This window comes from Phyllobates terribilis, unplaced genomic scaffold (genome assembly GCF_046119375.1).
Source record: "Phyllobates terribilis strain yellow unplaced genomic scaffold, ASM4611937v1 Scaffold_108__1_contigs__length_5656254, whole genome shotgun sequence".
Taxonomy (NCBI): Eukaryota; Metazoa; Chordata; class Amphibia; order Anura; family Dendrobatidae; genus Phyllobates; species Phyllobates terribilis.
The window spans coordinates 2,497,668-2,518,576 of NW_027362868.1; the positions used below are offsets into that span (position 1 = coordinate 2,497,668).

The following is a 20,909-nucleotide window of genomic DNA, read 5'->3' on the forward strand; positions in this document are numbered from 1 at the left end:
ACAGCCGGGGGTTGAGGGTACTGTGCTAAAAGAGGTGGAGTTATGCAGATCTAAAACGCGTGGATTGCAGCAGCAGCAAGCCGAAAAGTGCAGGCATGTGAGGGATCTAGAGGTTGACAGCATGTCTTCTTAACGGGAGTCCAGGTGGCCATCTCCACAAATGGACTTTTCAGAATCCTTGGGTGGCACCGTAGTCGGAAACCAATTCTGGTTATCGCTTCTCGGCCTTTTGGCTAAGATCAAGTGTAGTATCTGTTCTTATCAGTTTAATATCTGATACGTCCCCTATCTGGGGACCATATATTAAATGGATTTTTAGAACAGGGAGATGGAAAAAGAGCTTGCTCTGTCCACTCCACGCATTGACCTGGTATTGCAGTATCTCCAGGACCGGTGCACCCCTTCTTTAATGCAGTTTCTAAAATCAGAAAGAATTGAATTCAATGCTTTTTGTTCATTTTGCTTGTTTGTCGGATTTTGGGATGGACTCTTTGGCTTTGCTTTTCTTCTCCTCATTGGATTTTTCATGTTAAAAGTTGCAGAAGCCAGATGACAAGCTCATTTTGGTTCAACTTCAGCAACTGTGCATTGCATTGCCATGTAATGTAATGTAATGCAATGCTATCTATCTAGCTCTCCCTCTATACTTCCTTTTGGATAAACAGACATATTAGGCAAGCATTTTGGAGCTTTCACCTAAATAACTACAGGTGGTGAGATAAGCTGCACAATATAATTGACCTTTCAGTATATTGTTGCACACACACCATCTATTTAGCAAATGCCCTTGTTATCAACAGCAGCCTTTTAAACTCACCTGAGCTAACAGGTATGTGAGCTGGTTACTCTGCTGCGCTTAAAATTTCTTTTTTGGTTTGCTACAATGCCTTTTCTGAAACGTTGTCTCCCTCTGCTGGAACACTGACTTCTTTCATTTAATGCCTGCAGACTATAAAAGAGAAACCAACCCAAAAAGTTTGGTTGATTAGTCTGTGGCATTCTTTTAAACTGTTGCTTATGGCGGTCTCTGTGAGCTTCTCAGTGACATTCAGCCATCCAGGTATCCCGCCTGCAGTAGACGGAATGTGGCAATGGAACGCTGGCTGCGCGTGTCATAATAGGCTCTGAGCCTTTATATACCTGCGCACAGCAGCAGCCACCTTCAGTCTGCTGCTGGACAGCCAGCAGCAGCAGCAGCAGGAGAGGTAATTAATCAGCAACCCTCCTGCTAAGGGTAGACAGCTGCTCGTTCCACCCCCCCCCGCCTTAATTGGTTCTCCTCCTTTCCAACGGTGTTGAGGCGGGTGGGAACAGCCGGGGGTTGAGGGTACTGTGCTAAAAGAGGTGGAGTTATGCAGATCTAAAACGCGTGGATTGCAGCAGCAGCAAGCCGAAAAGTGCAGGTATGTGAGGGATCTAGAGGTTGACAGCATGTCTTCTTAACGGGAGTCCAGGTGGCCATCTCCACAAATGGACTTTTCAGAATCCTTGGGTGGCACCGTAGTCGGAAACCAATTCTGGTTATCGCTTCTCGGCCTTTTGGCTAAGATCAAGTGTAGTATCTGTTCTTATCAGTTTAATATCTGATACGTCCCCTATCTGGGGACCATATATTAAATGGATTTTTAGAACAGGGAGATGGAAAAAGAGCTTGCTCTGTCCACTCCACGCATTGACCTGGTATTGCAGTATCTCCAGGACCGGTGCACCCCTTCTTTAATGCAGTTTCTAAAATCAGAAAGAATTGAATTCAATGCTTTTTGTTCATTCTGCTTGTTTGTTGGATTTTGAGATGGACTCTTTGGCTTTGCTTTTCTTCTCCTCATTGGATTTTTCATGTTAAAAGTTGCAGAAGCCAGATGACAAGCTCATTTTGGTTCAACTTCAGCAACTGTGCATTGCATTGCCATGTAATGTAATGTAATGCAATGCTATCTATCTAGCTCTCCCTCTATACTTCCTTTTGGATAAACAGACATATTAGGCAAGCATTTTGGAGCTTTCACCTAAATAACTACAGGTGGTGAGATAAGCTGCACAATATAATTGACCTTTCAGTATATTGTTGCACACACACCATCTATTTAGCAAATGCCCTTGTTATCAACAGCAGCCTTTTAAACTCACCTGAGCTAACAGGTATGTGAGCTGGTTACTCTGCTGCGCTTAAAATTTCTTTTTTGGTTTGCTACAATGCCTTTTCTGAAACGTTGTCTCCCTCTGCTGGAACACTGACTTCTTTCATTTAATGCCTGCAGACTATAAAAGAGAAACCAACCCAAAAAGTTTGGTTGATTAGTCTGTGGCATTCTTTTAAACTGTTGCTTATGGCGGTCTCTGTGAGCTTCTCAGTGACATTCAGCCATCCAGGTATCCCGCCTGCAGTAGACGGAATGTGGCAATGGAACGCTGGCTGCGCGTGTCATAATAGGCTCTGAGCCTTTATATACCTGCGCACAGCAGCAGCCACCTTCAGTCTGCTGCTGGACAGCCAGCAGCAGCAGCAGCAGGAGAGGTAATTAATCAGCAACCCTCCTGCTAAGGGTAGACAGCTGCTCGTTCCACCCCCCCCCCCCGCCTTAATTGGTTCTCCTCCCTTCCAACGGTGTTGAGGCGGGTGGGAACAGCCGGGGGTTGAGGGTACTGTGTTAAAAGAGGTGGAGTTATGCAGATCTAAAACGCGTGGATTGCAGCAGCAGCAAACCGAAAAGTGCAGGCATGTGAGGGATCTAGAGGTTGACAGCATGTCTTCTTAACGGGAGTCCAGGTGGCCATCTCCACAAATGGACTTTTCAGAATCCTTGGGTGGCACCGTAGTCGGAAACCAATTCTGGTTATCGCTTCTCGGCCTTTTGGCTAAGATCAAGTGTAGTATCTGTTCTTATCAGTTTAATATCTGATACGTCCCCTATCTGGGGACCAAATATTAAATGGATTTTTAGAACAGGGAGATGGAAAAAGAGCTTGCTCTGTCCGCTCCACGCATTGACCTGGTATTGCAGTATCTCCAGGACCGGTGCACCCCTTCTTTAATGCAGTTTCTAAAATCAGAAAGAATTGAATTCAATGCTTTTTGTTCATTTTGCTTGTTTGTCGGATTTTGGGATGGACTCTTTGGCTTTGCTTTTCTTCTCCTCATTGGATTTTTCATGTTAAAAGTTGCAGAAGCCAGATGACAAGCTCATTTTGGTTCAACTTCAGCAACTGTGCATTGCATTGCCATGTAATGTAATGTAATGCAATGCTATCTATCTAGCTCTCCCTCTATACTTCCTTTTGGATAAACAGACATATTAGGCAAGCATTTTGGAGCTTTCACCTAAATAACTACAGGTGGTGAGATAAGCTGCACAATATAATTGACCTTTCAGTATATTGTTGCACACACACCATCTATTTAGCAAATGCCCTTGTTATCAACAGCAGCCTTTTAAACTCACCTGAGCTAACAGGTATGTGAGCTGGTTACTCTGCTGCGCTTAAAATTTCTTTTTTGGTTTGCTACAATGCCTTTTCTGAAACGTTGTCTCCCTCTGCTGGAACACTGACTTCTTTCATTTAATGCCTGCAGACTATAAAAGAGAAACCAACCCAAAAAGTTTGGTTGATTAGTCTGTGGCATTCTTTTAAACTGTTGCTTATGGCGGTCTCTGTGAGCTTCTCAGTGACATTCAGCCATCCAGGTATCCTGCCTGCAGTAGACAGAATGTGGCAATGGAACGCTGGCTGCGCGTGTCATAATAGGCTCTGAGCCTTTATATACCTGCGCACAGCAGCAGCCACCTTCAGTCTGCTGCTGGACAGCCAGCAGCAGCAGCAGCAGGAGAGGTAATTAATCAGCAACCCTCCTGCTAAGGGTAGACAGCTGCTCGTTCCACCCCCCCCCGCCTTAATTGGTTCTCCTCCCTTCCAACGGTGTTGAGGCGGGTGGGAACAGCCGGGGGTTGAGGGTACTGTGCTAAAAGAGGTGGAGTTATGCAGATCTAAAACGCGTGGATTGCAGCAGCAGCAAGCCGAAAAGTGCAGGCATGTGAGGGATCTAGAGGTTGACAGCATGTCTTCTTAACGGGAGTCCAGGTGGCCATCTCCACAAATGGACTTTTCAGAATCCTTGGGTGGCACCGTAGTCGGAAACCAATTCTGGTTATCGCTTCTCGGCCTTTTGGCTAAGATCAAGTGTAGTATCTGTTCTTATCAGTTTAATATCTGATACGTCCCCTATCTGGGGACCATATATTAAATGGATTTTTAGAACAGGGAGATGGAAAAAGAGCTTGCTCTGTCCACTCCACGCATTGACCTGGTATTGCAGTATCTCCAGGACCGGTGCACCCCTTCTTTAATGCAGTTTCTAAAATCAGAAAGAATTGAATTCAATGCTTTTTGTTCATTTTGCTTGTTTGTCGGATTTTGGGATGGACTCTTTGGCTTTGCTTTTCTTCTCCTCATTGGATTTTTCATGTTAAAAGTTGCAGAAGCCAGATGACAAGCTCATTTTGGTTCAACTTCAGCAACTGTGCATTGCATTGCCATGTAATGTAATGTAATGCAATGCTATCTATCTAGCTCTCCCTCTATACTTCCTTTTGGATAAACAGACATATTAGGCAAGCATTTTGGAGCTTTCACCTAAATAACTACAGGTGGTGAGATAAGCTGCACAATATAATTGACCTTTCAGTATATTGTTGCACACACACCATCTATTTAGCAAATGCCCTTGTTATCAACAGCAGCCTTTTAAACTCACCTGAGCTAACAGGTATGTGAGCTGGTTACTCTGCTGCGCTTAAAATTTTCTTTTTTGGTTTGCTACAATGCCTTTTCTGAAACGTTGTCTCCCTCTGCTGGAACACTGACTTCTTTCATTTAATGCCTGCAGACTATAAAAGAGAAACCAACCCAAAAAGTTTGGTTGATTAGTCTGTGGCATTCTTTTAAACTGTTGCTTATGGCGGTCTCTGTGAGCTTCTCAGTGACATTCAGCCATCCAGGTATCCCGCCTGCAGTAGACGGAATGTGGCAATGGAACGCTGGCTGCGCGTGTCATAATAGGCTCTGAGCCTTTATATACCTGCGCACAGCAGCAGCCACCTTCAGTCTGCTGCTGGACAGCCAGCAGCAGCAGCAGCAGGAGAGGTAATTAATCAGCAACCCTCCTGCTAAGGGTAGACAGCTGCTCGTTCCACCCCCCCCCCGCCTTAATTGGTTCTCCTCCCTTCCAACGGTGTTGAGGCGGGTGGGAACAGCCGGGGGTTGAGGGTACTGTGCTAAAAGAGGTGGAGTTATGCAGATCTAAAACGCGTGGATTGCAGCAGCAGCCAGCCGAAAAGTGCAGGCATGTGAGGGATCTAGAGGTTGACAGCATGTCTTCTTAACGGGAGTCCAGGTGGCCATCTCCACAAATGGACTTTTCAGAATCCTTGGGTGGCACCGTAGTCGGAAACCAATTCTGGTTATCGCTTCTCGGCCTTTTGGCTAAGATCAAGTGTAGTATCTGTTCTTATCAGTTTAATATCTGATACGTCCCCTATCTGGGGACCATATATTAAATGGATTTTTAGAACAGGGAGATGGAAAAAGAGCTTGCTCTGTCCACTCCACGCATTGACCTGGTATTGCAGTATCTCCAGGACCGGTGCACCCCTTCTTTAATGCAGTTTCTAAAATCAGAAAGAATTGAATTCAATGCTTTTTGTTCATTTTGCTTGTTTGTCGGATTTTGGGATGGACTCTTTGGCTTTGCTTTTCTTCTCCTCATTGGATTTTTCATGTTAAAAGTTGCAGAAGCCAGATGACAAGCTCATTTTGGTTCAACTTCAGCAACTGTGCATTGCATTGCCATGTAATGTAATGTAATGCAATGCTATCTATCTAGCTCTCCCTCTATACTTCCTTTTGGATAAACAGACATATTAGGCAAGCATTTTGGAGCTTTCACCTAAATAACTACAGGTGGTGAGATAAGCTGCACAATATAATTGACCTTTCAGTATATTGTTGCACACACACCATCTATTTAGCAAATGCCCTTGTTATCAACAGCAGCCTTTTAAACTCACCTGAGCTAACAGGTATGTGAGCTGGTTACTCTGCTGCGCTTAAAATTTATTTTTTGGTTTGCTACAATGCCTTTTCTGAAACGTTGTCTCCCTCTGCTGGAACACTGACTTCTTTCATTTAATGCCTGCAGACTATAAAAGAGAAACCAACCCAAAAAGTTTGGTTGATTAGTCTGTGGCATTCTTTTAAACTGTTGCTTATGGCGGTCTCTGTGAGCTTCTCAGTGACATTCAGCCATCCAGGTATCCCGCCTGCAGTAGACGGAATGTGGCAATGGAACGCTGGCTGCGCGTGTCATAATAGGCTCTGAGCCTTTATATACCTGCGCACAGCAGCAGCCACCTTCAGTCTGCTGCTGGACAGCCAGCAGCAGCAGCAGCAGGAGAGGTAATTAATCAGCAACCCTCCTGCTAAGGGTAGACAGCTGCTCGTTCCACCCCCCCCCCGCCTTAATTGGTTCTCCTCCCTTCCAACGGTGTTGAGGCGGGTGGGAACAGCCGGGGGTTGAGGGTACTGTGCTAAAAGAGGTGGAGTTATGCAGATCTAAAACGCGTGGATTGCAGCAGCAGCCAGCCGAAAAGTGCAGGCATGTGAGGGATCTAGAGGTTGACAGCATGTCTTCTTAACGGGAGTCCAGGTGGCCATCTCCACAAATGGACTTTTCAGAATCCTTGGGTGGCACCGTAGTCGGAAACCAATTCTGGTTATCGCTTCTCGGCCTTTTGGCTAAGATCAAGTGTAGTATCTGTTCTTATCAGTTTAATATCTGATACGTCCCCTATCTGGGGACCATATATTAAATGGATTTTTAGAACAGGGAGATGGAAAAAGAGCTTGCTCTGTCCACTCCACGCATTGACCTGGTATTGCAGTATCTCCAGGACCGGTGCACCCCTTCTTTAATGCAGTTTCTAAAATCAGAAAGAATTGAATTCAATGCTTTTTGTTCATTTTGCTTGTTTGTCGGATTTTGGGATGGACTCTTTGGCTTTGCTTTTCTTCTCCTCATTGGATTTTTCATGTTAAAAGTTGCAGAAGCCAGATGACAAGCTCATTTTGGTTCAACTTCAGCAACTGTGCATTGCATTGCCATGTAATGTAATGTAATGCAATGCTATCTATCTAGCTCTCCCTCTATACTTCCTTTTGGATAAACAGACATATTAGGCAAGCATTTTGGAGCTTTCACCTAAATAACTACAGGTGGTGAGATAAGCTGCACAATATAATTGACCTTTCAGTATATTGTTGCACACACACCATCTATTTAGCAAATGCCCTTGTTATCAACAGCAGCCTTTTAAACTCACCTGAGCTAACAGGTATGTGAGCTGGTTACTCTGCTGCGCTTAAAATTTATTTTTTGGTTTGCTACAATGCCTTTTCTGAAACGTTGTCTCCCTCTGCTGGAACACTGACTTCTTTCATTTAATGCCTGCAGACTATAAAAGAGAAACCAACCCAAAAAGTTTGGTTGATTAGTCTGTGGCATTCTTTTAAACTGTTGCTTATGGCGGTCTCTGTGAGCTTCTCAGTGACATTCAGCCATCCAGGTATCCCGCCTGCAGTAGACGGAATGTGGCAATGGAACGCTGGCTGCGCGTGTCATAATAGGCTCTGAGCCTTTATATACCTGCGCACAGCAGCAGCCACCTTCAGTCTGCTGCTGGACAGCCAGCAGCAGCAGCAGCAGGAGAGGTAATTAATCAGCAACCCTCCTGCTAAGGGTAGACAGCTGCTCGTTCCACCCCCCCCCGCCTTAATTGGTTCTCCTCCCTTCCAACGGTGTTGAGGCGGGTGGGAACAGCCGGGGGTTGAGGGTACTGTGCTAAAAGAGGTGGAGTTATGCAGATCTAAAACGCGTGGATTGCAGCAGCAGCAAGCCGAAAAGTGCAGGCATGTGAGGGATCTAGAGGTTGACAGCATGTCTTCTTAACGGGAGTCCAGGTGGCCATCTCCACAAATGGACTTTTCAGAATCCTTGGGTGGCACCGTAGTCGGAAACCAATTCTGGTTATCGCTTCTCGGCCTTTTGGCTAAGATCAAGTGTAGTATCTGTTCTTATCAGTTTAATATCTGATACGTCCCCTATCTGGGGACCATATATTAAATGGATTTTTAGAACAGGGAGATGGAAAAAGAGCTTGCTCTGTCCACTCCACGCATTGACCTGGTATTGCAGTATCTCCAGGACCGGTGCACCCCTTCTTTAATGCAGTTTCTAAAATCAGAAAGAATTGAATTCAATGCTTTTTGTTCATTTTGCTTGTTTGTCGGATTTTGGGATGGACTCTTTGGCTTTGCTTTTCTTCTCCTCATTGGATTTTTCATGTTAAAAGTTGCAGAAGCCAGATGACAAGCTCATTTTGGTTCAACTTCAGCAACTGTGCATTGCATTGCCATGTAATGTAATGTAATGCAATGCTATCTATCTAGCTCTCCCTCTATACTTCCTTTTGGATAAACAGACATATTAGGCAAGCATTTTGGAGCTTTCACCTAAATAACTACAGGTGGTGAGATAAGCTGCACAATATAATTGACCTTTCAGTATATTGTTGCACACACACCATCTATTTAGCAAATGCCCTTGTTATCAACAGCAGCCTTTTAAACTCACCTGAGCTAACAGGTATGTGAGCTGGTTACTCTGCTGCGCTTAAAATTTCTTTTTTGGTTTGCTACAATGCCTTTTCTGAAACGTTGTCTCCCTCTGCTGGAACACTGACTTCTTTCATTTAATGCCTGCAGACTATAAAAGAGAAACCAACCCAAAAAGTTTGGTTGATTAGTCTGTGGCATTCTTTTAAACTGTTGCTTATGGCGGTCTCTGTGAGCTTCTCAGTGACATTCAGCCATCCAGGTATCCCGCCTGCAGTAGACGGAATGTGGCAATGGAACGCTGGCTGCGCGTGTCATAATAGGCTCTGAGCCTTTATATACCTGCGCACAGCAGCAGCCACCTTCAGTCTGCTGCTGGACAGCCAGCAGCAGCAGCAGCAGGAGAGGTAATTAATCAGCAACCCTCCTGCTAAGGGTAGACAGCTGCTCGTTCCACCCCCCCCCCCCGCCTTAATTGGTTCTCCTCCCTTCCAACGGTGTTGAGGCGGGTGGGAACAGCCGGGGGTTGAGGGTACTGTGCTAAAAGAGGTGGAGTTATGCAGATCTAAAACGCGTGGATTGCAGCAGCAGCAAGCCGAAAAGTGCAGGCATGTGAGGGATCTAGAGGTTGACAGCATGTCTTCTTAACGGGAGTCCAGGTGGCCATCTCCACAAATGGACTTTTCAGAATCCTTGGGTGGCACCGTAGTCGGAAACCAATTCTGGTTATCGCTTCTCGGCCTTTTGGCTAAGATCAAGTGTAGTATCTGTTCTTATCAGTTTAATATCTGATACGTCCCCTATCTGGGGACCATATATTAAATGGATTTTTAGAACAGGGAGATGGAAAAAGAGCTTGCTCTGTCCACTCCATGCATTGACCTGGTATTGCAGTATCTCCAGGACCGGTGCACCCCTTCTTTAATGCAGTTTCTAAAATCAGAAAGAATTGAATTCAATGCTTTTTGTTCATTTTGCTTGTTTGTCGGATTTTGGGATGGACTCTTTGGCTTTGCTTTTCTTCTCCTCATTGGATTTTTCATGTTAAAAGTTGCAGAAGCCAGATGACAAGCTCATTTTGGTTCAACTTCAGCAACTGTGCATTGCATTGCCATGTAATGTAATGTAATGCAATGCTATCTATCTAGCTCTCCCTCTATACTTCCTTTTGGATAAACAGACATATTAGGCAAGCATTTTGGAGCTTTCACCTAAATAACTACAGGTGGTGAGATAAGCTGCACAATATAATTGACCTTTCAGTATATTGTTGCACACACACCATCTATTTAGCAAATGCCCTTGTTATCAACAGCAGCCTTTTAAACTCACCTGAGCTAACAGGTATGTGAGCTGGTTACTCTGCTGCGCTTAAAATTTCTTTTTTGGTTTGCTACAATGCCTTTTCTGAAACGTTGTCTCCCTCTGCTGGAACACTGACTTCTTTCATTTAATGCCTGCAGACTATAAAAGAGAAACCAACCCAAAAAGTTTGGTTGATTAGTCTGTGGCATTCTTTTAAACTGTTGCTTATGGCGGTCTCTGTGAGCTTCTCAGTGACATTCAGCCATCCAGGTATCCCGCCTGCAGTAGACGGAATGTGGCAATGGAACGCTGGCTGCGCGTGTCATAATAGGCTCTGAGCCTTTATATACCTGCGCACAGCAGCAGCCACCTTCAGTCTGCTGCTGGACAGCCAGCAGCAGCAGCAGCAGGAGAGGTAATTAATCAGCAACCCTCCTGCTAAGGGTAGACAGCTGCTCGTTCCACCCCCCCCCCCCGCCTTAATTGGTTCTCCTCCCTTCCAACGGTGTTGAGGCGGGTGGGAACAGCCGGGGGTTGAGGGTACTGTGCTAAAAGAGGTGGAGTTATGCAGATCTAAAACGCGTGGATTGCAGCAGCAGCAAGCCGAAAAGTGCAGGCATGTGAGGGATCTAGAGGTTGACAGCATGTCTTCTTAACGGGAGTCCAGGTGGCCATCTCCACAAATGGACTTTTCAGAATCCTTGGGTGGCACCGTAGTCGGAAACCAATTCTGGTTATCACTTCTCGGCCTTTTGGCTAAGATCAAGTGTAGTATCTGTTCTTATCAGTTTAATATCTGATACGTCCCCTATCTGGGGACCATATATTAAATGGATTTTTAGAACAGGGAGATGGAAAAAGAGCTTGCTCTGTCCACTCCACGCATTGACCTGGTATTGCAGTATCTCCAGGACCGGTGCACCCCTTCTTTAATGCAGTTTCTAAAATCAGAAAGAATTGAATTCAATGCTTTTTGTTCATTTTGCTTGTTTGTCGGATTTTGGGATGGACTCTTTGGCTTTGCTTTTCTTCTCCTCATTGGATTTTTCATGTTAAAAGTTGCAGAAGCCAGATGACAAGCTCATTTTGGTTCAACTTCAGCAACTGTGCATTGCATTGCCATGTAATGTAATGTAATGCAATGCTATCTATCTAGCTCTCCCTCTATACTTCCTTTTGGATAAACAGACATATTAGGCAAGCATTTTGGAGCTTTCACCTAAATAACTACAGGTGGTGAGATAAGCTGCACAATATAATTGACCTTTCAGTATATTGTTGCACACACACCATCTATTTAGCAAATGCCCTTGTTATCAACAGCAGCCTTTTAAACTCACCTGAGCTAACAGGTATGTGAGCTGGTTACTCTGCTGCGCTTAAAATTTCTTTTTTGGTTTGCTACAATGCCTTTTCTGAAACGTTGTCTCCCTCTGCTGGAACACTGACTTCTTTCATTTAATGCCTGCAGACTATAAAAGAGAAACCAACCCAAAAAGTTTGGTTGATTAGTCTGTGGCATTCTTTTAAACTGTTGCTTATGGCGGTCTCTGTGAGCTTCTCAGTGACATTCAGCCATCCAGGTATCCCGCCTGCAGTAGACGGAATGTGGCAATGGAACGCTGGCTGCGCGTGTCATAATAGGCTCTGAGCCTTTATATACCTGCGCACAGCAGCAGCCACCTTCAGTCTGCTGCTGGACAGCCAGCAGCAGCAGCAGGAGAGGTAATTAATCAGCAACCCTCCTGCTAAGGGTAGACAGCTGCTCGTTCCACCCCCCCCCCCCGCCTTAATTGGTTCTCCTCCCTTCCAACGGTGTTGAGGCGGGTGGGAACAGCCGGGGGTTGAGGGTACTGTGCTAAAAGAGGTGGAGTTATGCAGATCTAAAACGCGTGGATTGCAGCAGCAGCAAGCCGAAAAGTGCAGGCATGTGAGGGATCTAGAGGTTGACAGCATGTCTTCTTAACGGGAGTCCAGGTGGCCATCTCCACAAATGGACTTTTCAGAATCCTTGGGTGGCACCGTAGTCGGAAACCAATTCTGGTTATCGCTTCTCGGCCTTTTGGCTAAGATCAAGTGTAGTATCTGTTCTTATCAGTTTAATATCTGATACGTCCCCTATCTGGGGACCATATATTAAATGGATTTTTAGAACAGGGAGATGGAAAAAGAGCTTGCTCTGTCCACTCCACGCATTGACCTGGTATTGCAGTATCTCCAGGACCGGTGCACCCCTTCTTTAATGCAGTTTCTAAAATCAGAAAGAATTGAATTCAATGCTTTTTGTTCATTTTGCTTGTTTGTCGGATTTTGGGATGGACTCTTTGGCTTTGCTTTTCTTCTCCTCATTGGATTTTTCATGTTAAAAGTTGCAGAAGCCAGATGACAAGCTCATTTTGGTTCAACTTCAGCAACTGTGCATTGCATTGCCATGTAATGTAATGTAATGCAATGCTATCTATCTAGCTCTCCCTCTATACTTCCTTTTGGATAAACAGACATATTAGGCAAGCATTTTGGAGCTTTCACCTAAATAACTACAGGTGGTGAGATAAGCTGCACAATATAATTGACCTTTCAGTATATTGTTGCACACACACCATCTATTTAGCAAATGCCCTTGTTATCAACAGCAGCCTTTTAAACTCACCTGAGCTAACAGGTATGTGAGCTGGTTACTCTGCTGCGCTTAAAATTTCTTTTTTGGTTTGCTACAATGCCTTTTCTGAAACGTTGTCTCCCTCTGCTGGAACACTGACTTCTTTCATTTAATGCCTGCAGACTATAAAAGAGAAACCAACCCAAAAAGTTTGGTTGATTAGTCTGTGGCATTCTTTTAAACTGTTGCTTATGGCGGTCTCTGTGAGCTTCTCAGTGACATTCAGCCATCCAGGTATCCCGCCTGCAGTAGACGGAATGTGGCAATGGAACGCTGGCTGCGCGTGTCATAATAGGCTCTGAGCCTTTATATACCTGCGCACAGCAGCAGCCACCTTCAGTCTGCTGCTGGACAGCCAGCAGCAGCAGCAGCAGGAGAGGTAATTAATCAGCAACCCTCCTGCTAAGGGTAGACAGCTGCTCGTTCCACCCCCCCCCCCGCCTTAATTGGTTCTCCTCCCTTCCAACGGTGTTGAGGCGGGTGGGAACAGCCGGGGGTTGAGGGTACTGTGCTAAAAGAGGTGGAGTTATGCAGATCTAAAACGCGTGGATTGCAGCAGCAGCAAGCCGAAAAGTGCAGGCATGTGAGGGATCTAGAGGTTGACAGCATGTCTTCTTAACGGGAGTCCAGGTGGCCATCTCCACAAATGGACTTTTCAGAATCCTTGGGTGGCACCGTAGTCGGAAACCAATTCTGGTTATCGCTTCTCGGCCTTTTGGCTAAGATCAAGTGTAGTATCTGTTCTTATCAGTTTAATATCTGATACGTCCCCTATCTGGGGACCATATATTAAATGGATTTTTAGAACAGGGAGATGGAAAAAGAGCTTGCTCTGTCCACTCCACGCATTGACCTGGTATTGCAGTATCTCCAGGACCGGTGCACCCCTTCTTTAATGCAGTTTCTAAAATCAGAAAGAATTGAATTCAATGCTTTTTGTTCATTTTGCTTGTTTGTCGGATTTTGGGATGGACTCTTTGGCTTTGCTTTTCTTCTCCTCATTGGATTTTTCATGTTAAAAGTTGCAGAAGCCAGATGACAAGCTCATTTTGGTTCAACTTCAGCAACTGTGCATTGCATTGCCATGTAATGTAATGTAATGCAATGCTATCTATCTAGCTCTCCCTCTATACTTCCTTTTGGATAAACAGACATATTAGGCAAGCATTTTGGAGCTTTCACCTAAATAACTACAGGTGGTGAGATAAGCTGCACAATATAATTGACCTTTCAGTATATTGTTGCACACACACCATCTATTTAGCAAATGCCCTTGTTATCAACAGCAGCCTTTTAAACTCACCTGAGCTAACAGGTATGTGAGCTGGTTACTCTGCTGCGCTTAAAATTTCTTTTTTGGTTTGCTACAATGCCTTTTCTGAAACGTTGTCTCCCTCTGCTGGAACACTGACTTCTTTCATTTAATGCCTGCAGACTATAAAAGAGAAACCAACCCAAAAAGTTTGGTTGATTAGTCTGTGGCATTCTTTTAAACTGTTGCTTATGGCGGTCTCTGTGAGCTTCTCAGTGACATTCAGCCATCCAGGTATCCCGCCTGCAGTAGACGGAATGTGGCAATGGAACGCTGGCTGCGCGTGTCATAATAGGCTCTGAGCCTTTATATACCTGCGCACAGCAGCAGCCACCTTCAGTCTGCTGCTGGACAGCCAGCAGCAGCAGCAGCAGCAGGAGAGGTAATTAATCAGCAACCCTCCTGCTAAGGGTAGACAGCTGCTCGTTCCACCCCCCCCCCGCCTTAATTGGTTCTCCTCCCTTCCAACGGTGTTGAGGCGGGTGGGAACAGCCGGGGGTTGAGGGTACTGTGCTAAAAGAGGTGGAGTTATGCAGATCTAAAACTCGTGGATTGCAGCAGCAGCAAGCCGAAAAGTGCAGGCATGTGAGGGATCTAGAGGTTGACAGCATGTCTTCTTAACGGGAGTCCAGGTGGCCATCTCCACAAATGGACTTTTCAGAATCCTTGGGTGGCACCGTAGTCGGAAACCAATTCTGGTTATCGCTTCTCGGCCTTTTGGCTAAGATCAAGTGTAGTATCTGTTCTTATCAGTTTAATATCTGATACGTCCCCTATCTGGGGACCATATATTAAATGGATTTTTAGAACAGGGAGATGGAAAAAGAGCTTGCTCTGTCCACTCCACGCATTGACCTGGTATTGCAGTATCTCCAGGACCGGTGCACCCCTTCTTTAATGCAGTTTCTAAAATCAGAAAGAATTGAATTCAATGCTTTTTGTTCATTTTGCTTGTTTGTCGGATTTTGGGATGGACTCTTTGGCTTTGCTTTTCTTCTCCTCATTGGATTTTTCATGTTAAAAGTTGCAGAAGCCAGATGACAAGCTCATTTTGGTTCAACTTCAGCAACTGTGCATTGCATTGCCATGTAATGTAATGTAATGCAATGCTATCTATCTAGCTCTCCCTCTATACTTCCTTTTGGATAAACAGACATATTAGGCAAGCATTTTGGAGCTTTCACCTAAATAACTACAGGTGGTGAGATAAGCTGCACAATATAATTGACCTTTCAGTATATTGTTGCACACACACCATCTATTTAGCAAATGCCCTTGTTATCAACAGCAGCCTTTTAAACTCACCTGAGCTAACAGGTATGTGAGCTGGTTACTCTGCTGCGCTTAAAATTTCTTTTTTGGTTTGCTACAATGCCTTTTCTGAAACGTTGTCTCCCTCTGCTAGAACACTGACTTCTTTCATTTAATGCCTGCGACTATAAAAGAGAAACCAACCCAAAAAGTTTGGTTGATTAGTCTGTGGCATTCTTTTAAACTGTTGCTTATGGCGGTCTCTGTGAGCTTCTCAGTGACATTCAGCCATCCAGGTATCCCGCCTGCAGTAGACGGAATGTGGCAATGGAACGCTGGCTGCGCGTGTCATAATAGGCTCTGAGCCTTTATATACCTGCGCACAGCAGCAGCCACCTTCAGTCTGCTGCTGGACAGCCAGCAGCAGCAGCAGCAGGAGAGGTAATTAATCAGCAACCCTCCTGCTAAGGGTAGACAGCTGCTCGTTCCACCCCCCCCCCCCGCCTTAATTGGTTCTCCTCCCTTCCAACGGTGTTGAGGCGGGTGGGAACAGCTGGGGGTTGAGGGTACTGTGCTAAAAGAGGTGGAGTTATGCAGATCTAAAACGCGTGGATTGCAGCAGCAGCAAGCCGAAAAGTGCAGGCATGTGAGGGATCTAGAGGTTGACAGCATGTCTTCTTAACGGGAGTCCAGGTGGCCATCTCCACAAATGGACTTTTCAGAATCCTTGGGTGGCACCGTAGTCGGAAACCAATTCTGGTTATCGCTTCTCGGCCTTTTGGCTAAGATCAAGTGTAGTATCTGTTCTTATCAGTTTAATATCTGATACGTCCCCTATCTGGGGACCATATATTAAATGGATTTTTAGAACAGGGAGATGGAAAAAGAGCTTGCTCTGTCCACTCCACGCATTGACCTGGTATTGCAGTATCTCCAGGACCGGTGCACCCCTTCTTTAATGCAGTTTCTAAAATCAGAAAGAATTGAATTCAATGCTTTTTGTTCATTTTGCTTGTTTGTCGGATTTTGGGATGGACTCTTTGGCTTTGCTTTTCTTCTCCTCATTGGATTTTTCATGTTAAAAGTTGCAGAAGCCAGATGACAAGCTCATTTTGGTTCAACTTCAGCAACTGTGCATTGCATTGCCATGTAATGTAATGTAATGCAATGCTATCTATCTAGCTCTCCCTCTATACTTCCTTTTGGATAAACAGACATATTAGGCAAGCATTTTGGAGCTTTCACCTAAATAACTACAGGTGGTGAGATAAGCTGCACAATATAATTGACCTTTCAGTATATTGTTGCACACACACCATCTATTTAGCAAATGCCCTTGTTATCAACAGCAGCCTTTTAAACTCACCTGAGCTAACAGGTATGTGAGCTGGTTACTCTGCTGCGCTTAAAATTTCTTTTTTGGTTTGCTACAATGCCTTTTCTGAAACGTTGTCTCCCTCTGCTGGAACACTGACTTCTTTCATTTAATGCCTGCAGACTATAAAAGAGAAACCAACCCAAAAAGTTTGGTTGATTAGTCTGTGGCATTCTTTTAAACTGTTGCTTATGGCGGTCTCTGTGAGCTTCTCAGTGACATTCAGCCATCCAGGTATCCCGCCTGCAGTAGACGGAATGTGGCAATGGAACGCTGGCTGCGCGTGTCATAATAGGCTCTGAGCCTTTATATACCTGCGCACAGCAGCAGCCACCTTCAGTCTGCTGCTGGACAGCCAGCAGCAGCAGCAGCAGGAGAGGTAATTAATCAGCAACCCTCCTGCTAAGGGTAGACAGCTGCTCGTTCCACCCCCCCCCCAGCCTTAATTGGTTCTCCTCCCTTCCAACAGTGTTGAGGCGGGTGGGAACAGCCGGGGGTTGAGGGTACTGTGCTAAAAGAGGTGGAGTTATGCAGATCTAAAACGCGTGGATTGCAGCAGCAGCAAGCCGAAAAGTGCAGGCATGTGAGGGATCTAGAGGTTGACAGCATGTCTTCTTAACGGGAGTCCAGGTGGCCATCTCCACAAATGGACTTTTCAGAACCCTTGGTTGGCACCGTAGTCGGAAACCAATTCTGGTTATCGCTTCTCGGCCTTTTGGCTAAGATCAAGTGTAGTATCTGTTCTTATCAGTTTAATATCTGATACGTCCCCTATCTGGGGACCATATATTAAATGGATTTTTAGAACAGGGAGATGGAAAAAGAGCTTGCTCTGTCCACTCCACGCATTGACCTGGTATTGCAGTATCTCCAGGACCGGTGCACCCCTTCTTTAATGCAGTTTCTAAAATCAGAAAGAATTGAATTCAATGCTTTTTGTTCATTTTGCTTGTTTGTCGGATTTTGGGATGGACTCTTTGGCTTTGCTTTTCTTCTCCTCATTGGATTTTTCATGTTAAAAGTTGCAGAAGCCAGATGACAAGCTCATTTTGGTTCAACTTCAGCAACTGTGCATTGCATTGCCATGTAATGTAATGTAATGCAATGCTATCTATCTAGCTCTCCCTCTATACTTCCTTTTGGATAAACAGACATATTAGGCAAGCATTTTGGAGCTTTCACCTAAATAACTACAGGTGGTGAGATAAGCTGCACAATATTATTGACCTTTCAGTATATTGTTGCACACACACCATCTATTTAGCAAATGCCCTTGTTATCAACAGCAGCCTTTTAAACTCACTTGAGCTAACAGGTATGTGAGCTGGTTACTCTGCTGCGCTTAAAATTTCTTTTTTGGTTTGCTACAATGCCTTTTCTGAAATGTTGTCTCCCTCTGCTGGAACACTGACTTCTTTCATTTAATGCCTGCAGACTATAAAAGAGAAACCAACCCAAAAAGTTTGGTTGATTAGTCTGTGGCATTCTTTTAAACTGTTGCTTATGGCGGTCTCTGTGAGCTTCTCAGTGACATTCAGCCATCCAGGTATCCCGCCTGCAGTAGACGGAATGTGGCAATGGAACGCTGGCTGCGCGTGTCATAATAGGCTCTGAGCCTTTATATACCTGCGCACAGCAGCAGCCACCTTCAGTCTGCTGCTGGACAGCCAGCAGCAGCAGCAGCAGGAGAGGTAATTAATCAGCAACCCTCCTGCTAAGGGTAGACAGCTGCTCGTTCCACCCCCCCCCCGCCTTAATTGGTTCTCCTCCCTTCCAACGGTGTTGAGGCGGGTGGGAACAGCCGGGGGTTGAGGGTACTGTGCTAAAAGAGGTGGAGTTATGCAGATCTAAAACGCGTGGATTGCAGCAGCAGCAAGCCGAAAAGTGCAGGCATGTGAGGGATCTAGAGGTTGACAGCATGTCTTCTTAACGGGAGTCCAGGTGGCCATCTCCACAAATGGACTTTTCAGAATCCTTGGGTGGCACCGTAGTCGGAAACCAATTCTGGTTATCGCTTCTCGGCCTTTTGGCTAAGATCAAGTGTAGTATCTGTTCTTATCAGTTTAATATCTGATACGTCCCCTATCTGGGGACCATATATTAAATGGATTTTTAGAACAGGGAGATGGAAAAAGAGCTTGCTCTGTCCACTCCACGCATTGACCTGGTATTGCAGTATCTCCAGGACCGGTGCACCCCTTCTTTAATGCAGTTTCTAAAATCAGAAAGAATTGAATTCAATGCTTTTTGTTCATTTTGCTTGTTTGTCGGATTTTGGGATGGACTCTTTGGCTTTGCTTTTCTTCTCCTCATTGGATTTTTCATGTTAAAAGTTGCAGAAGCCAGATGACAAGCTCATTTTGGTTCAACTTCAGCAACTGTGCATTGCATTGCCATGTAATGTAATGTAATGCAATGCTATCTATCTAGCTCTCCCTCTATACTTCCTTTTGGATAAACAGACATATTAGGCAAGCATTTTGGAGCTTTCACCTAAATAACTACAGGTGGTGAGATAAGCTGCACAATATAATTGACCTTTCAGTATATTGTTGCACACACACCATCTATTTAGCAAATGCCCTTGTTATCAACAGCAGCCTTTTAAACTCACCTGAGCTAACAGGTATGTGAGCTGGTTACTCTGCTGCGCTTAAAATTTCTTTTTTGGTTTGCTACAATGCCTTTTCTGAAACGTTGTCTCCCTCTGCTGGAACACTGACTTCTTTCATTTAATGCCTGCAGACTATAAAAGAGAAACCAACCCAAAAAGTTTGGTTGATTAGTCTGTGGCATTCTTTTAAACTGTTGCTTATGGCGGTCTCTGTGAGCTTCTCAGTGACATTCAGCCATCCAGGTATCCCGCCTGCAGTAGACGGAATGTGGCAATGGAACGCTGGCTGCGCGTGTCATAATAGGCTCTGAGCCTTTATATACCTGCGCACAGCAGCAGCCACCTTCAGTCTGCTGCTGGACAGCCAGCAGCAGCAGCAGGAGAGGTAATTAATCAGCAACCCTCCTGCTAAGGGTAGACAGCTGCTCGTTCCACCCCCCCCCCCGCCTTAATTGGTTCTCCTCCCTTCCAACGGTGTTGAGGCGGGTGGGAACAGCCGGGGGTTGAGGGTACTGTGCTAAAAGAGGTGGAGTTATGCAGATCTAAAACGCGTGGATTGCAGCAGCAGCAAGCCGAAAAGTGCAGGCATGTGAGGGATCTAGAGGTTGACAGCATGTCTTCTTAACGGGAGTCCAGGTGGCCATCTCCACAAATGGACTTTTCAGAATCCTTGGGTGGCACCGTAGTCGGAAACCAATTCTGGTTATCGCTTCTCGGCCTTTTGGCTAAGATCAAGTGTAGTATCTGTTCTTATCAGTTTAATATCTGATACGTCCCCTATCTGGGGACCATATATTAAATGGATTTTTAGAACAGGGAGATGGAAAAAGAGCTTGCTCTGTCCACTCCACGCATTGACCTGGTATTGCAGTATCTCCAGGACCGGTGCACCCCTTCTTTAATGCAGTTTCTAAAATCAGAAAGAATTGAATTCAATGCTTTTTGTTCATTTTGCTTGTTTGTCGGATTTTGGGATGGACTCTTTGGCTTTGCTTTTCTTCTCCTCATTGGATTTTTCATGTTAAAAGTTGCAGAAGCCAGATGACAAGCTCATTTTGGTTCAACTTCAGCAACTGTGCATTGCATTGCCATGTAATGTAATGTAATGCAATGCTATCTATCTAGCTCTCCCTCTATACTTCCTTTTGGATAAACAGACATATTAGGCAAGCATTTTGGAGCTTTCACCTAAATAACTACAGGTGGTGAGATAAGCTGCACAATATAATTGACCTTTCAGTATATTGTTGCACACACACCATCTATTTAGCAAATGCCCTTGTTATCAACAGCAGCCTTTTAAACTCACCTGAGCTAACAGGTATGTGAGCTGGTTACTCTGCTGCGCTTAAAATTTCTTTTTTGGTTTGCTACAATGCCTTTTCTGAAACGTTGTCTCCCTCTGCTGGAACACTGACTTCTTTCATTTAATGCCTGCAGACTATAAAAGAGAAACCAACCCAAAAAGTTTGGTTGATTAGTCTGTGGCATTCTTTTAAACTGTTGCTTATGGCGGTCTCTGTGAGCTTCTCAGTGACATTCAGCCATCCAGGTATCCCGCCTGCAGTAGACGGAATGTGGCAATGGAACGCTGGCTGCGCGTGTCATAATAGGCTCTGAGCCTTTATATACCTGCGCACAGCAGCAGCCACCTTCAGTCTGCTGCTGGACAGCCAGCAGCAGCAGCAGCAGGAGAGGTAATTAATCAGCAACCCTCCTGCTAAGGGTA

At 45.0% G+C, this 20,909-nt stretch overlaps 16 non-coding genes across 16 annotated transcripts; all 16 read left to right on the forward strand.

Moving 5' to 3' along the window:
* The first annotated feature begins 213 nt into the window (after positions 1–213).
* Positions 214–404, forward strand: LOC141199664 (U2 spliceosomal RNA). The gene has a single exon (XR_012271410.1). It is a non-coding gene; the product is annotated as a U2 spliceosomal RNA (small nuclear RNA).
* A 1,119-nt stretch (positions 405–1,523) lies between these two features.
* Positions 1,524–1,714, forward strand: LOC141199665 (U2 spliceosomal RNA). The gene has a single exon (XR_012271411.1). It is a non-coding gene; the product is annotated as a U2 spliceosomal RNA (small nuclear RNA).
* Positions 1,715–2,836: 1,122 nt separating this feature from the next.
* LOC141200362 (U2 spliceosomal RNA) lies at positions 2,837–3,027 on the forward strand. The gene has a single exon (XR_012272084.1). It is a non-coding gene; the product is annotated as a U2 spliceosomal RNA (small nuclear RNA).
* A 1,119-nt stretch (positions 3,028–4,146) lies between these two features.
* LOC141199666 (U2 spliceosomal RNA) lies at positions 4,147–4,337 on the forward strand. Its single transcript, XR_012271412.1, has one exon. It is a non-coding gene; the product is annotated as a U2 spliceosomal RNA (small nuclear RNA).
* Positions 4,338–5,458: 1,121 nt separating this feature from the next.
* On the forward strand, positions 5,459–5,649 carry LOC141199667 (U2 spliceosomal RNA). The gene has a single exon (XR_012271413.1). It is a non-coding gene; the product is annotated as a U2 spliceosomal RNA (small nuclear RNA).
* A 1,120-nt stretch (positions 5,650–6,769) lies between these two features.
* LOC141199669 (U2 spliceosomal RNA) lies at positions 6,770–6,960 on the forward strand. The gene has a single exon (XR_012271415.1). It is a non-coding gene; the product is annotated as a U2 spliceosomal RNA (small nuclear RNA).
* A 1,119-nt stretch (positions 6,961–8,079) lies between these two features.
* LOC141199670 (U2 spliceosomal RNA) lies at positions 8,080–8,270 on the forward strand. The gene has a single exon (XR_012271416.1). It is a non-coding gene; the product is annotated as a U2 spliceosomal RNA (small nuclear RNA).
* A 1,122-nt stretch (positions 8,271–9,392) lies between these two features.
* LOC141200280 (U2 spliceosomal RNA) lies at positions 9,393–9,583 on the forward strand. The gene has a single exon (XR_012272005.1). It is a non-coding gene; the product is annotated as a U2 spliceosomal RNA (small nuclear RNA).
* A 1,122-nt stretch (positions 9,584–10,705) lies between these two features.
* LOC141200299 (U2 spliceosomal RNA) lies at positions 10,706–10,896 on the forward strand. Its single transcript, XR_012272023.1, has one exon. It is a non-coding gene; the product is annotated as a U2 spliceosomal RNA (small nuclear RNA).
* A 1,119-nt stretch (positions 10,897–12,015) lies between these two features.
* LOC141199671 (U2 spliceosomal RNA) lies at positions 12,016–12,206 on the forward strand. Its single transcript, XR_012271417.1, has one exon. It is a non-coding gene; the product is annotated as a U2 spliceosomal RNA (small nuclear RNA).
* A 1,121-nt stretch (positions 12,207–13,327) lies between these two features.
* LOC141199672 (U2 spliceosomal RNA) lies at positions 13,328–13,518 on the forward strand. The gene has a single exon (XR_012271418.1). It is a non-coding gene; the product is annotated as a U2 spliceosomal RNA (small nuclear RNA).
* Positions 13,519–14,641: 1,123 nt separating this feature from the next.
* Positions 14,642–14,832, forward strand: LOC141199673 (U2 spliceosomal RNA). The gene has a single exon (XR_012271419.1). It is a non-coding gene; the product is annotated as a U2 spliceosomal RNA (small nuclear RNA).
* A 1,121-nt stretch (positions 14,833–15,953) lies between these two features.
* On the forward strand, positions 15,954–16,144 carry LOC141199674 (U2 spliceosomal RNA). Its single transcript, XR_012271420.1, has one exon. It is a non-coding gene; the product is annotated as a U2 spliceosomal RNA (small nuclear RNA).
* A 1,121-nt stretch (positions 16,145–17,265) lies between these two features.
* LOC141199675 (U2 spliceosomal RNA) lies at positions 17,266–17,456 on the forward strand. Its single transcript, XR_012271421.1, has one exon. It is a non-coding gene; the product is annotated as a U2 spliceosomal RNA (small nuclear RNA).
* A 1,120-nt stretch (positions 17,457–18,576) lies between these two features.
* Positions 18,577–18,767, forward strand: LOC141199676 (U2 spliceosomal RNA). Its single transcript, XR_012271422.1, has one exon. It is a non-coding gene; the product is annotated as a U2 spliceosomal RNA (small nuclear RNA).
* Positions 18,768–19,885: 1,118 nt separating this feature from the next.
* On the forward strand, positions 19,886–20,076 carry LOC141199677 (U2 spliceosomal RNA). Its single transcript, XR_012271423.1, has one exon. It is a non-coding gene; the product is annotated as a U2 spliceosomal RNA (small nuclear RNA).
* The last annotated feature ends 833 nt before the right edge of the window (positions 20,077–20,909 follow it).